Source organism: Pipra filicauda, unplaced genomic scaffold, assembly GCF_003945595.2.
Source record: "Pipra filicauda isolate LSUMZ 115617 unplaced genomic scaffold, ASM394559v2 scaffold15_size4787011_pilon, whole genome shotgun sequence".
NCBI classification, from domain to species: Eukaryota; Metazoa; Chordata; class Aves; order Passeriformes; family Pipridae; genus Pipra; species Pipra filicauda.
The window spans coordinates 976,099-989,900 of NW_024104096.1; the positions used below are offsets into that span (position 1 = coordinate 976,099).

Below are 13,802 nucleotides of genomic sequence, written 5' to 3' on the forward strand. Positions count from 1 at the left end.
TTCTAGCCTCTCTTTTCTGGGCTGAACAACCAGACTATCCCCAAAATATTTTATCTGAAGTCACCATTTAAAAGTAAACAAGGCAAACACCACATTAGGTGTTTATTTACAGTCACTTTAGAATGTGGGTTCAAAATTAATATATCTCTTATGAGTATAATTAGCATGTCTTAGCTCAACCAATTTAAAATTTTAAATAAAAAAAATTAAAAAAAATAATATTCAAATATCTGCAATATTGGGGAATTGCTGATTTTTCTCCTTAAAATTAATTACTATGTGTTTATAAATATATGTATAAGCTATTATCAAGTCTACTTAACATTTTTTTATCATTAACATTTATTTCCTTCCTAGTCAACATTAAAAAGAAAAGTCATAAAATAAGCTTTCCTCGTGATTCCCATGATTATTTATTTCTCCATCAATTTTGAGAGAGGTCATTTTTATTTGAAAATTAAGGAACAGGTTGCCTAATTCCTTTTTACTTTCATCTGATAGAAGTAGTATGGGTGGTTTACACGGCTTCTTATAAGACAGTTATCTTTTTTCATAAGATAGTTCTTCATTAACACAATGTCAGATGTAAATCTATCTGTGAATTCAGTGACTATTTCAGGTTAAATAAAGAAATACTCAATATGATAAGTGGCAATAACTACTATCAGTAACAAGGGAAAGGAGTGATTTATAAACCCTGCTTTTAATATCCTTGTGATACTTAATTCAGCCATCAGTATTCAAATCCAGCTGACATCTGTGGGAGCTCAGAGGGCTCAGCAACTTGCATAAGTACTCAATAAATTACTACATTGAGCCTAATCCTGCAGACAATGTTATGGGTAAGGGAAAAAAACTAATTACAGTGAGGGTTTTTTCAAGTTTATTTACTACATGAGTTCAAAGCAAGACTGTACCCTTGATCTCAAACTATAATATAATCAAACTCAAGAAGGAACTATAAGTTTACTTGTAGGTCTGATCTTCTGAAATCCTTTCATGAATTGTGAGTTCAGAAGAGATAATGTACACTTATACATCTCTAAGTGTTTTAAAAAAAATAGCGACATTTTTCAAAATAAACCTTTTTAATTGTGATCAGTGAGCTCAGTGATCAGAGCTGGTTGAATGCAGGGGTAAAGTTAGCTGCTGGTGGCTGAATTAATGATGTACAGGTCTGACTCTGTGTCCCTGTCTGTGTCAAACAAATTCAACCCAGTAGCTTCATGGTGCTTGAGCAGCAAGTGTTCCATCTCGTCTCACAGGCAGAGTCCCACCAGACTGAGTCAGGAGTTGTGCAAAGCTTGTGTCAACTAGAAGTTGTCTTTTGCACCTATAAAAATAAAAATAAAATAAAAAGCTTCCAGTGGAACGTGAAGCAACTTGTTGTGGTGCAGCCTGATTATCAAAGAATGTGAACATCAGGTAGTTTTTCTCAGATAATAGAAATTCACACCTACTGTAATAAATGAACTAGACAACTGTAAAGGTTAAAGTACTAGTAGAAGTGGCAGAAAGTATATATGAAATATTTTTGTTTGATATACAAACAGTAACAGTAAACTGAGAGCCTGATTCAGTTATGCTCTTAACCATATGAATAGTCCCACTGTTATCAAAACTGGAAAAAACCCCATAGAAACAAGAATAAAGACAGCTTTTCTTTTTACTTACCTAGTAGCAGGGCAAAATTCTCTTACTGAAACTACTACCAGTGGCTTCACTTCAAAACTTGAAAGAATAACACCCTTTGGGGAAAGAAACACTAGTCAAAATGGATAATAGATTTTAAAAAGAGATTTTATTTTTTTAAGTTCCTGTTAGCAAGTCCAATTCCTTACCTAAGGCTGAGTTGTTTGTTGGTTGTTCTTATTTTTTTTTAATTACACACAGCTACATTTTTATTCTTCCATACTATTCCCAGTTTTAATGGCATAAATTAAAGATGAACTAGTAATCTAAGATGAACTAGTAATCCTTAAAATAGAAAAACAGCAGTTTCTTTCAGTCTTTGAAGAATTAAGTTCATAGATTCATTGAATTGTTTGGGTTGGAAGGGACCTTAAAGGATCAGTCAGTTAGTGCCAACCCCCCTGCCATGGACAGGGCCTCTTTCCACTAGACCAGATTTCAAAGCCCTGTCCATCGTGGCCTTTAACACTTCCAGGGGTGGGGTATTCACGGCTTCTCTGGGCAACCTGTGCCAGTTGATTGAGAACACAAACTTAAATATATAAAAAAAAACCCCAACATGTAAACCTGAAAAATAAAATTTAAATGTAAACAAAAATAACCAGCCAAATTCCACAGCTGTTTAGTATAACTTGGAGAAGAGAAGAAAACCTCTCTTTTAGGTCACAGTATGGAAAAGATCACATCTCTTCTACAAGTACTACAAGGTTTAACAAATTGAACTAGTTGTTTTTTAAGTGTCTCATTTTCTATAGAGCAAAAAATGTGCACTATGTACATGCTGACCAGGCTGAAGTACCTCACACAGTGATAACCAGAATGAACCTCCTAAAGGCACGGCCAAGGCACCTGCCTCCTGACATCCTTCCCACATGTGGCTATGAGAAAACTCCTGATAAAAATGGAAACCCAGTATATTTCCAGGCCACTGGGAGCAGCTTACATTTTTTTGCAAGCAGGTTTTGTCTACAGCATTGGCAAGAGTTTCAGGGAAAAAAAAATGAATTAAACATGAAAATACGTATTCTCAACCAGCAGGCCACCAGAGATTTTATAACCCATTTTTCAACCCATTTCCCCTGCTTCTAAAAAGCATGAAAGTTATTGCAGTGAAATAGGCAGCAACATTCAAAACAAATCCCTTTACAGACTTTAATCTGAGGAGAAAAGATTCAGGGTCTCTAGCCAGTGGTAGGAGATAATCTGGTAGGGTTGCAAGAAGAAATTGTCTGAGCTGCAAATAAAAGACGAACTCCTGCTGTGGAATATTATAAAAATGCTGAAGATGCTGGAAAGATGCTAGAGCTCCCTGGTGTCTCAGGATGGAGACATGAGGTATGTAACCACTGTCCATCCGAGAAGCAAAGGAAAACAATTGCGGGATTCAATCAAGCCCAGCTACAGTAAGTGCCAGTGGGGACCTTTCATCTTCAGAACTGTCAGAAAGCACAGCCACTTGTGGCATGGTGAACCCTCCTTTGTTTAGCAAGAGTGACGATGACTTGGGGAAAAAGTACAGGGAAGAGACATGACAGGACAGTTACTTCTTTTTTTAGAAATCAACTGCTTAAAGAGTGACAGCCCATGTAAAATAATCCTGCAGCCAAAGCTGACACACTTAACTTTGCTGAGAGCCATTTACCATAATTTATAGAAAGATGAAGAGGTGTAACACATAACATATTTAGAGAGCTATGCTCAATGAAGGACCCATTTACCATTGTCTAATGCAGGTAAAAGAAAAGTATGTAAAATAAGTGCGCAAAGAAGCAAATTCATATGTACTATGAATTGATCAGAGAATGGAAGCAAGTGCCAAAGAAATTGTAATAGTAACAGTTTACTAGCTGTTTAGATGTTCTGCCCATGTAACCTTGTGCAAGGCAATGACCCAGAAAAATAAAAAGCATGGAAGAAGTACTAACCTCTAGAAATCTCATCAGATTGATAGTATTAAGATTTTGTGTTCCAAGTGAACTGAAGGAACTGTGGGTTTATTAAAAAAAGAAGTACTGTCAAGATCAGATGAGGCTTACATATGGGAATGAATGGTGTTAGCAGTAGGCATGTATGCTGGTGAATATGGGGAGATGCTCCGTACCTTTATCTTCCCAGAAAACAAATGTGCTCTGATATGTTTCATATCCAGATGAAATAAGCTCTTAAAAAAAAAAAAAAAAAAAAAAAAAAACGAAACCAAAAAAACCTATACAAACCAGGAATTGCAATGCCTGCCAATACACACCGTTATTTACCATCATAGTGCTTAAGAAGGACATGCACTAAAATCAGTATGTATCTTCATCATATTACTATGCCAGTAGTAATTAACAATACCTATGGCTCCAGGAAGTGTTTCAGCTCTGCCAGAAATAGCATACAGAAGTCAAAGATGAAATACTAAAATATGCATGAAGTATGCATGAACATGATATGGGAAATTTTTTATATGAATTTTAAAATCACATTCACGTACAATACTGTAAAATCCATTTAGGCTCAAACACCTCATTGTTTCAGGCCATTGTGGGGTTGCTGTTGAAACCTATTAACTCCACTTGAGCATAAACAGACATTCTCTGGGCAGTTGATTAAAATCCACCCTTTTTTAAGCTTGAAGGGACTTTTGACTGTTTAGTTCCTATGGGAAATATTAAAAGAAATAAATTGAAGAGAAAAATCATAGCATGTCACAACACTTAATAACAGCTGAAAATGGAGTAATTTTAAATAGTTTGCATTAACTTGATGGGATAAATATTCTGAGGTACTCAGGACCCTTAGGGAGAAGTGTCACAAGGATAAGCCATAGTATGAAATTGCTATTTGAGTGCTGAATACCAATTATTTTTTGTTTACTGTAATTTACTGTTAAACCTGGGAGTTTACCCAAAAGCAGTTGGTGTATGTTTTAAATGATGCATCAAAGGTTGATATCCAGGAACAACAATTAAAAGAGAAACACCCTCAGACAATGTTCTAGTTGCTTCCATCTACCACATGACAAAAAATTATAGGGGACATGTCAGGAGTGAGGCACTGAGAGTGACATGAACACAAACAATTCTGCTTCTAGGAAGCTGCAGTTCTGCAAACTAATACAACTCCATAACTTATTTTTGAACAAGTTTGTTCTTGGAAAGAGCTGAAGCCCAGATGTAATGGGAGCCCACTCACTCATGCTCATTATGTGGTTGTTACATATAGTCAAGAAGATCAATTCTGTCCTTTTTAATAAGCTGCTAAATGAAGCTGGCGAGAAAACAGAGAATCTGCTCTGGGGAACAATCTTCTGCTTGGGCCTTTTGAGATAAATGCATCTTGGCCTTTTAACACCCTTCTCATGCTGCAGACCAAGCTCTCCTGCTCCTCCAAATTTGGCATAGCTGTTTTGCCCAGTCTTTTGGAGAGCAGACATGTTAATTATGCAGCCAAAATTAGCTGCCATAGGGGCCCAACACCATCCATGGTGAGAGACAGGTACCAACGGAAAGTGATGCACTGTAGCTTCTGATCATAAGCTGGAAGGAAAATATGTCTTTCTCCATTAATCATGAAGATGAGTCAATAGTCTGGCTGTTAATCACCTGATCTGCAGTTGTTTCAGTAATTTGAAGTTAGGTCAGATCAATCTAAAAAGCAATCATGTGCTTCCTTGGTGGAGGCAAGAGAAGAGAACCCAACTTTCAGAAGGCAGGATATTACTTATTTAGAATAGACATATTGCAAATATAGCAGCCTATATTTGCAAAATTTCTGCTTGAAGATGTGAGTAATTTATGGCTAAATTACTCCAAACAGAAATTCCTACCCACAAGAAAACAAGCTTTTGATCAGGCACAGGATTGAAGACCATTGTGAAAATAAGTAATGAGAAATTTTTAGAGCTTTGCTATTCAAATCTCATTAAAGGAATATTATTTCAACTCTCTCTTCCTATCCTTTCAGCAACACTATTGAAACTTTAAGGAACATCTGGACAATACTCTTAGTCATGTCATTTAGTTTTAGGCAGTCCTGTGAAGAGCAGGGAGTTAGACCCAGTCCTTACAGGTCCTTCCAACTTGAGATTCTGTGAATCTTACATATGGGAGGATGATGCAGATAATGTCCTTTGCAGGTGCAGATCAAAATTATAATATTATTAATTCCCATCTTACAAGCTCTCTTTCTGTTTGTGGTCTCAAATTCTTTCTTAAGTCCAGTAAGAGTTCCCTGTTGCACAACTCTGTACGCTTATATTCTCTTTGCAGTCAGTGAGCTAATTTTGTCCGACGCTGCTTCTCTGCACTGAAAAAGTAAATACTTGCAGAAGTTACACAACACAGATTTTGCATTATGAAAAAAGCATCTTTTACCAGATCCATATTGTCAGTACAAACAACTAGTAAAGCTATCTGTAACAGCTGCAATACTCATACAGAAGACCCCAAGAGTCTCACAAGCCTTGCTTCCATACCTCATCACTACATGTTTGAGTCTTCTTTTATTTTACAACTTTTGTGACAACACCATTTTTATGGCAGCTTTTTGTGAGTTGATTTTAAATAGCCAGTGCTAGAAAACAGTGTGATTTTGATTGAAGAACTTGATTTTAACAAGGCCAAGGAGCTCATTGTACATTTTTAAAGCAATGGAAGTTTTGAACTGCTGGCTATGAAGCAAAGTGATGTATGAAGAACCTGATGACTGAGTGAACAAGATGAACCAAGCCATCAATCTGTGGTAGTTGCAAACAAGACCACAGATAACAGGGGTTGTCAATCATTGAAACAGGCTGCCCAAAGCAATGGTGGAGTCACTATCCCTGGAGAAATTTAAAAGACTTGTGGATGTGGCACTTGGGGACATGGTTAAGTGGTGTGCTTGTCAGTGTTAGTTGGATCCAATGATCTTATAGATCTTTTCCAACTTAAATAATTTAGTGATTCTATGTATTATTGAGGTGGAGGGATGGACTGAAGATGCATCTGAAGCACTGTGTTTTCTTTTGCACCAGCAGAGACCCACATACTGGACAATTCTGGGGAAGGGAGGGCCACTAAGACAGGGGGCTGGAGCCTGGTGACCATGAGTAAAGGCTAAAGGAGCTGGAACAGTTTAGCCTGGAGAACAGAAGGCTTGAGGGCACATATTTGAAGTATTCCACAACCAAAAATGGAATGACAGAGAAGATGGATCCTTGTCAAAAGCGCACAGAAAAAGGACAGGATTCAATAGTCACAAGTTACATCAGAAGGAATTCAAGTTGTACACAAGAAAAAATCTCTTCCCCTTGTGAGTGGCTAAACACTGCAACAGGTTGCCCTGGGTCACTGGAGTGTCCTTTACCCCGGATATATTCTGAACTGAAAAGAGCCCTGGGACCTTGTATCCACTGTTGAAGCAGAAAAGGAAATTGGACTCAAAAGCTGTCGGTGGTTCCTTTAAAGCTGAATCTTTTTTATTATTATTTATTTCTGTTGTCTTCATTTCACAAAGTTAGCACTTTGTCATACCCCCCTTAACTCCTAATTTGGGTGCTCTCTACTGAACCTTCAAACAGATTGTTCCTGAATACCAAAGCTCACTGAACACTTTGTTGTTGTTGAAGAATTACGTAACTCAGTAATGGATGAAGGGTCTATGAACAGCTGAGTGTGGTTGCTTCTTGCCAAAGGAAAAAGGGGGGGGGGAGGGAACCCAAAGCTTTTTTACACAAGCTTGATGCATCATATTTGGATCCATATTCCAGTACAGGAATGGCTGTGTAAGTACCACAGACTGTGTTTAATGTGTAAATTGAGGATTATATTTTGAAACATCTTCTATTCTGACACAAGGAGTGATGACTGGGGGAAGGGAAAAAGTCATGTATGTAAATGCAACATGCCACAGGGTCTCTCCTGCCTGCTCATGTCAGAAACCATTCTTCTTTGCAATCTAAACAAAAGATCCTTTAATCCATATAATACCACCTCAGGCATAGGTATCAGACCTTCTTCCCTACATTATTGGTTAGTACTAACTCCTCTGGCCCAACAAATCTTGAATTTCACACACGAGTGAAAAACAGGGAACAAAAGGGTTGGTACCCTTTCTCACAGAAATGGGTAAATGAACCCTTATTTTTGCCAAGGGAAGAACTGCAAGCTTTGCTGTCCTCAATTGCAGCAGGGGCTGTGGTGAAGGCAAGTGGTGTGCTCTAAAAGGCAATTAAATATGTGTAAAAACTACTCATTATGGGTAAAAGCAAAGACTGACTTCTGCCATGCTTCCAAAGCACATATACAAAATTCCAGAACACATATATAAAATCTATTTTAATTTCTATGCTGTGTCTGAAATCCTACCCCTTCCTATGTCTGTCATTCTTTATGAACTTGCTGCAGGGAACTCAAAATTTTAGAGGTTCTGGGTCTTTCATGGGAAGTTGGTTACTCCTGGCTTTAATGTAAGCTTGCTCTCGCTATCCTGTAGAGGCATGAAGAAGACAAACATTGCAGATCTTGTTGTTGGGGCATAACAATAACTTTCTTTGGATTTAGTCCAGAAAGAACATGTGGGGAGATAAGAGTGGCAGCAGATGAATAATGGGCAGAGAGACAAACTAGACTGTTGAAACAAGAGGAAAAGGAAAAGATGAAGACAAAAGTAATGGTAAGTAAATACAGAAATACAGTGGTGGCAGAGGAGTAAAGCCACACAAGAGATCCCGCCTCAGGAATAAAAAAAGGAGAAAAGTGAATGGGAAAAAAACAGAAAACCATTCATTCATGGCGAGGCTTCGCGAACGAAGATTTGGGAAGGGCTCTACCCACATTTGCTACAAGCGCGCTGGTGGCTAAAAAGGCCAATACAAGATAGACGAGTCCGGTTGCCAAAGGCACAGCAGAAAGACTCCTTAGGTGGTATCAGCAAGACACGATTCTTTCTACATTGTCTTTTCTCCTTGAGAGTGATCCTTTGTGTGTTCTCAAAGGAAGTAGCAGTGTTATAGATAGTGTATTTCCAGACCCCCTGATTAGAGGCCAGAGTAGACCAGTTATGGTGATCAATATGGCCAAGGCTGAGATGTTGTTTCAGAGAGTCCTTGTATCTCCCCTTCGGGGCTCCTCTCTTGTGGCAGTCAGTGGCAAGTTCACCGTTAAAGCAAGATCTTAGGGAAGCGGTGGTCCTTCATCCTTGAGACGTGCCCTGCCCAACGCAGCTGTGTTCTCAGCAACATGGCCTCAATACTTGTGATAGCTGCTTGCTCTAGAACAGATGTATTGGTCACGTAATCTGACCAGTGGATGTTTAGGATTGTACTGATGCCTTAAGACCCTTTTAGTTTCTTATTTTTCTAATTCTGTAAGCTTTATAAGTTTCATACATAGTAAAAATAGATTCTAGAAGCAGCAGCCCTTATTCCCTCACCCTGTAGCACAAGTAGTTTACACATTCCTTAACCCTCTTACCCCATTCCATGCTCCCCATATCAATTCTATCCCTGAATCCAGTAGAAATGTTTAGTCTTTTGTCAAGGCAGTCCTATGCTGTTTGGAGAACACTCATATCTTGGCCTGAACAACAGTCAAGAACTATGTGACTGTGTACCCTTTGTACTCTGAAGATGGTGATGGTGATGAAGAGGTGGTCCCGAAAAGCCCCCAGACCCAATTCCCAGGGGGTGGGCCAGGGGGTGGACCAGAGCAAAGGCAACGGGATGGCCAAAACTTGGATTGGTCAAGCAGTGTTATAAAATGTAACATCTCAGGCACAGCTGGCGCACGTGTCCTGTAACATTTATGGCTTGGCACAAATTAAACCCTTTCCTTATCTCACCCTCAACTAACTGCTCCTGAGTTTTTTTTCTTTAGCATCAGCTCTGTCATACAGAGACAGTGTTGATGGAAGCGTTCTAAGAGTTGTAGGTAGTGTCAGTAAATGATCCATGATTCGGATGCATATAAAAGAGTAGACAGCACTATGGCTTTGTAAACACTGATCTTTGTACTTTTCTTCAGCTGTTTATTTTGTCAGGCTTTTATGGAGTTTTCTGAAAGCACTATATGCCTTTGCTAACCTGTTGTCTATCTCTCCATCAATCTTACCGTCCAAGGAGATGAGGCTTCCTAGATAATTAAACTGCTGGACTGATTTGAGCACTGATTCTCCAATGGTGATATGGGGATGATGGAAGACTTTCTGAGATGTAGGTTGATGGAGAACTTCTGTCTTCTTTAAGCTGACTTCCAGCCCAAAAAGCTCAGCAGCTTCTGCAAAGCAGAAGCACTGCAGAGCTCCTTCTGTGTGGGCGACAAGGGCATCGTTGTCAGCATAAAGCAGCTCCCGGACAAAACAGTTTAAGGTCTTAGTGTGGGCCTTCAGTCGCCTTAGGTTGAATAGGCTTCCATTAGTACGGTATCGAATGCAGATACCGTCCTGATCATCGAGGTCTGCCATGGCTCTTTGGAGCACCATGCTGAAAAAGATTGTGACTACAGTTGGTGCAAGAACGCAGCCTTGTTTCACACTATTGGTTATTAGAAAGGGCTCAGAAAGTGCATCACCATATCTGACTTGACTGCGCTGATCCTCATGAAGTGAGATGATCATTTTAAGGAACTTGGGGGGACAACCTAAATGTTCCAAAATCTGCCATAGATCTTTTCTGCTCACAGTATCGAAAGCCTTGGTGAGGTCAGCAAAGGTTACATAGAGACCTTTGTTCTGTTCCCTACACTTCTCTTGCAGTTGTCTGAGAACAAATATCATGTCTGTGGTACTCCTGTTGGCTCTGAAACCACACTGGCTTTCAAGTAGAATTCCTTCTGCTATAGTGAGTATTAGTCTGTTCAAAAGTATTCTTGCCAAGATTTTGCCAGCAATGGAGAGCAGAGTAATACCACGGTAATTTGAACAGTCTGATTTATCTCCTTTCTTCTCATACGAAGTTGATGATGGTAGGTCTGATGGTAGTTGGCCTAGTTCCCAACAGCACACCACAAACTCGTGAAATTTAGCATGGAGTGCTTGGCCCCCGTGCTTCCAGACTTCAAGTGGAATTCCATCAACTCCAGCTGCCTTGCCAGTTTTCACCTGCTGTATGGTCTTAAGAGTTTCTCCCATAGTAGGGGCAATACCCAATTCATTCTTCACCGGTTGTTGTGAGATGGACTGAATTGCTGAGTCTTGAACTACACGGCTAGTACTGAAAAGAGTCTGAAAGTGTTCAGACCATCGATTCAGAATGGAGGTTTTATCTGTCAGAAGCGTTTGACCATCAGCGCTGAGTAGAGGGCTTTGTACCTGGTATGTAGGCCAGTATGCTGTTTTCAAGGTCTCATAGAATCCTCTGTAATCACCCGTATCTGTGCATAATTAAGTTTTTTCTGCTAGATTGATCCACCACTTGTTCTGGATGTCACAGAGTTTCTGTTGGAGCTTGCTGCATGCAAGACGAAAGGCTGCTTTTCTTACATAACAAGATGGCTGAGCAAGGTGTGCTTGGTGAGCAGTTCTCTTCTTCCTCAACAATTTCTGGATCTCTTGATTGTTTTCATCAAACCGGTCCTTGTTCTTCTTGAAGGAGAACCCTAAGGATTTTCAGAGGACTGCAGGAAGCTATTTTTTATGTGTTGCCAAAGTGTTTCAGGAGAGGCATCTATAGAATGATTTTCGAGCCTAGTTTGAAGATTTGCCTGGAATCTGTCTCTCACTGTGGGTGATTGGAGATTGTTAACTTGGAGTCTCCTCCTTGGGATGCCGACCCTTTTAGGTTTGAACTTAAGGTTGAAGTTACATTTACAGTGCACAAGTCGAAGATCTCTTTGTCATTCTTCACTAGGCATTACACGGGTATGATGGACATCACAAACATCTCTCTGTCGCACCAAGACATAATCAATGAGGTGCCAATACTTAGATCTAGGATGCATCCAGGTTGTCTTCAGACTATTTTTCTGCTGAAAGATAGTGTTAGTGATGGTGAGCTGTTGCTCCATACAGAATTCTAGCAGAAGGTATCCAGTATTGTTGCAGTTTCCAGTACCATGCTTGCCTAAAACTCCTTTCCAGGCTTCAAAGTTCTTTCCTACTCTGGCGTTGAAATCACCAAGGACAATGATCTTATCATCTGCGGGAATATTTTGGGTAAGGTGGCACAGGTTGGTATAAAATTTATCTTTTTCAGCAGGGTCAGCTTGGTGAGTTGGGGCACATATACTAAAGAGGACAACATGTTGCTTGTTGTGTAGTGGAAGGTGTAAGGATATAATGTGATCAGAATGACCTGTCGGCAGATTTTCAAGTTTAGGGACAATAGAGTTTTTAATCATGAAGCCGACTCCTGAGAGATGACTTTCAGTTCTGAGTTTACCTGATCAAAGAAGTGTATAACCGGCACCATGTTCTCTAAGGCTGCCTTCCTCATGGAGACGAACTTCACTGAGAGCAGCAATGTCAATGTCCCTCGCCTATCGCTACAGGGCTTTACAAATGTGGATATCACCCTCGAGCTTGAGCAATGGATTTTTTAGGTGAGACGCAGCATGCGTGGAACTGGACCCACCCTTTGATCCTAAGGTTCATCTGCCAGGGCAGAGCGAGCTTGGATGGTGGCTGTGAGGTCCTCAGGACGTAGGTTTGATTACAGTGTCCTTCTCTTAGATGGATGGTCTTACAGGGCTAAGCAAGCTCTGTCTGCCCGGGTTTGGAATTAGAGTTGTCCTTCTCCTAGGATGACTTGCCTGAAGGCTAGTGAGCCTGTCCTGCCCACCTCAGGAATAAAAAAAAGGAGAAAAGTGAATGGGAAAAAACCAGAAAACTATACTATAGCAGGAAAAATATGTAAAGACTGAAATGTCCCAAGGGACAGTGTAGACAGTAAACACTACATCTAAAAAAAGGGAAAACGGTGAAAAAAACATGTCAGCATTCATTGAAAAGAAAATCAGGCTGACAGGTAAATGAATTATTGATCTTTGTTAGCTGTAAAATAAAAATAACACAGGCACCAAGACACATATCCTTCTTCCCTTTCCATGCCTAGACTGGGACTGGCAGCATGAAGCTGTATACATACAAGATGAATCACAGCCTCTTTCTCTGATGACCTTTCTGATTAAGTAATGTGAAAGAAGCACAACTTGACAGAGCTGTGGTTAGCAATAAAATAGTATCTGTTCTCCTGCCTTCTTCTGTAGTGTCTGCATACACTTCCATCTCTGCATATTTAACACTATTGCTACGAACTGTATTGAAGCTTCATCCCCACATTAAGGTATTTCTTGTACCTTTTCTCCTTGCCTTCTGAGCACTTATAAACCCAGTAGCCAGTTGCAGTTCTTGTGCAAGGACCTGCTCAGCAAGGTCTTGTTGTTAGAGAAGTTCTTTCTGGGTAAAAACTACCTCACCACACTTCCAGTCCATGTATTTCAATAACTCAAAGGCAGCATTTTTAGATTTTCTGAGATCCAAAAACATTCTGCCTATACAGGTGACATCCAGAACCTTAATTAGGCCAAGTATCAACCCAATGCTGTAATTCCTCTTATGTTTCATCTTCTATGACAGTGTCTAACTCAGCACAATCTCCATGGTACTTCTTATCTGCCTTTTAAAATCTTGTTTTGTTGGTTTTTCCATACAAAATGGAGGGTATCAGTTCAAACCCTAACCAAGGACTTTCTTGATATATGCTCCTTATCTTTTATCTGGCTCTCGGGTGGTAACTTTTCTTATAAACCCTGTCCTTTACTGAACTCAAATAGCAATAAAAAATTGACTGTGCTCAATATATCTTAATATTTAGGTTGATATCTAGTTAATAAATTATGGAGAGATTCCACTACAAGAACATCAAAAGAAACAGTTATCTTTGCAACAGAACTGTGCTATAAACAGTTGTACTAAATCAAAATTGACAGGGCAACTTGTTTGGAAAATGTTTGCTCAGAAAAGCAATCATCAACTTGTTCCTCTACCTTGCAGGAACCATCTGGGATTTCCTTTAGATGAGGCTCGATAACAGTACAGCTTCAGAACACATGTAAACCAAAGTAACAACAGTAGGAACAGTGTCTGGAACCACAGTCAAATGAATGCATGCAAATCATTAAATGGGAAAGGTAAATGAGTACACAATA

The 13,802-nt window shown here is 39.6% G+C and overlaps 1 long non-coding RNA gene across 1 annotated transcript; it reads right to left on the reverse strand.

The window, feature by feature from the left end:
- Window positions 1-1,069: 1,069 nt before the first annotated feature.
- LOC113982537 lies at window positions 1,070-1,743 on the reverse strand. Its single transcript, XR_003538791.2, has 2 exons — window positions 1,675-1,743; window positions 1,070-1,333 (listed from the first exon to the last, which is right to left on the reverse strand). It is a non-coding gene; the product is annotated as an uncharacterized LOC113982537 (long non-coding RNA).
- Window positions 1,744-13,802: the final 12,059 nt, after the last annotated feature.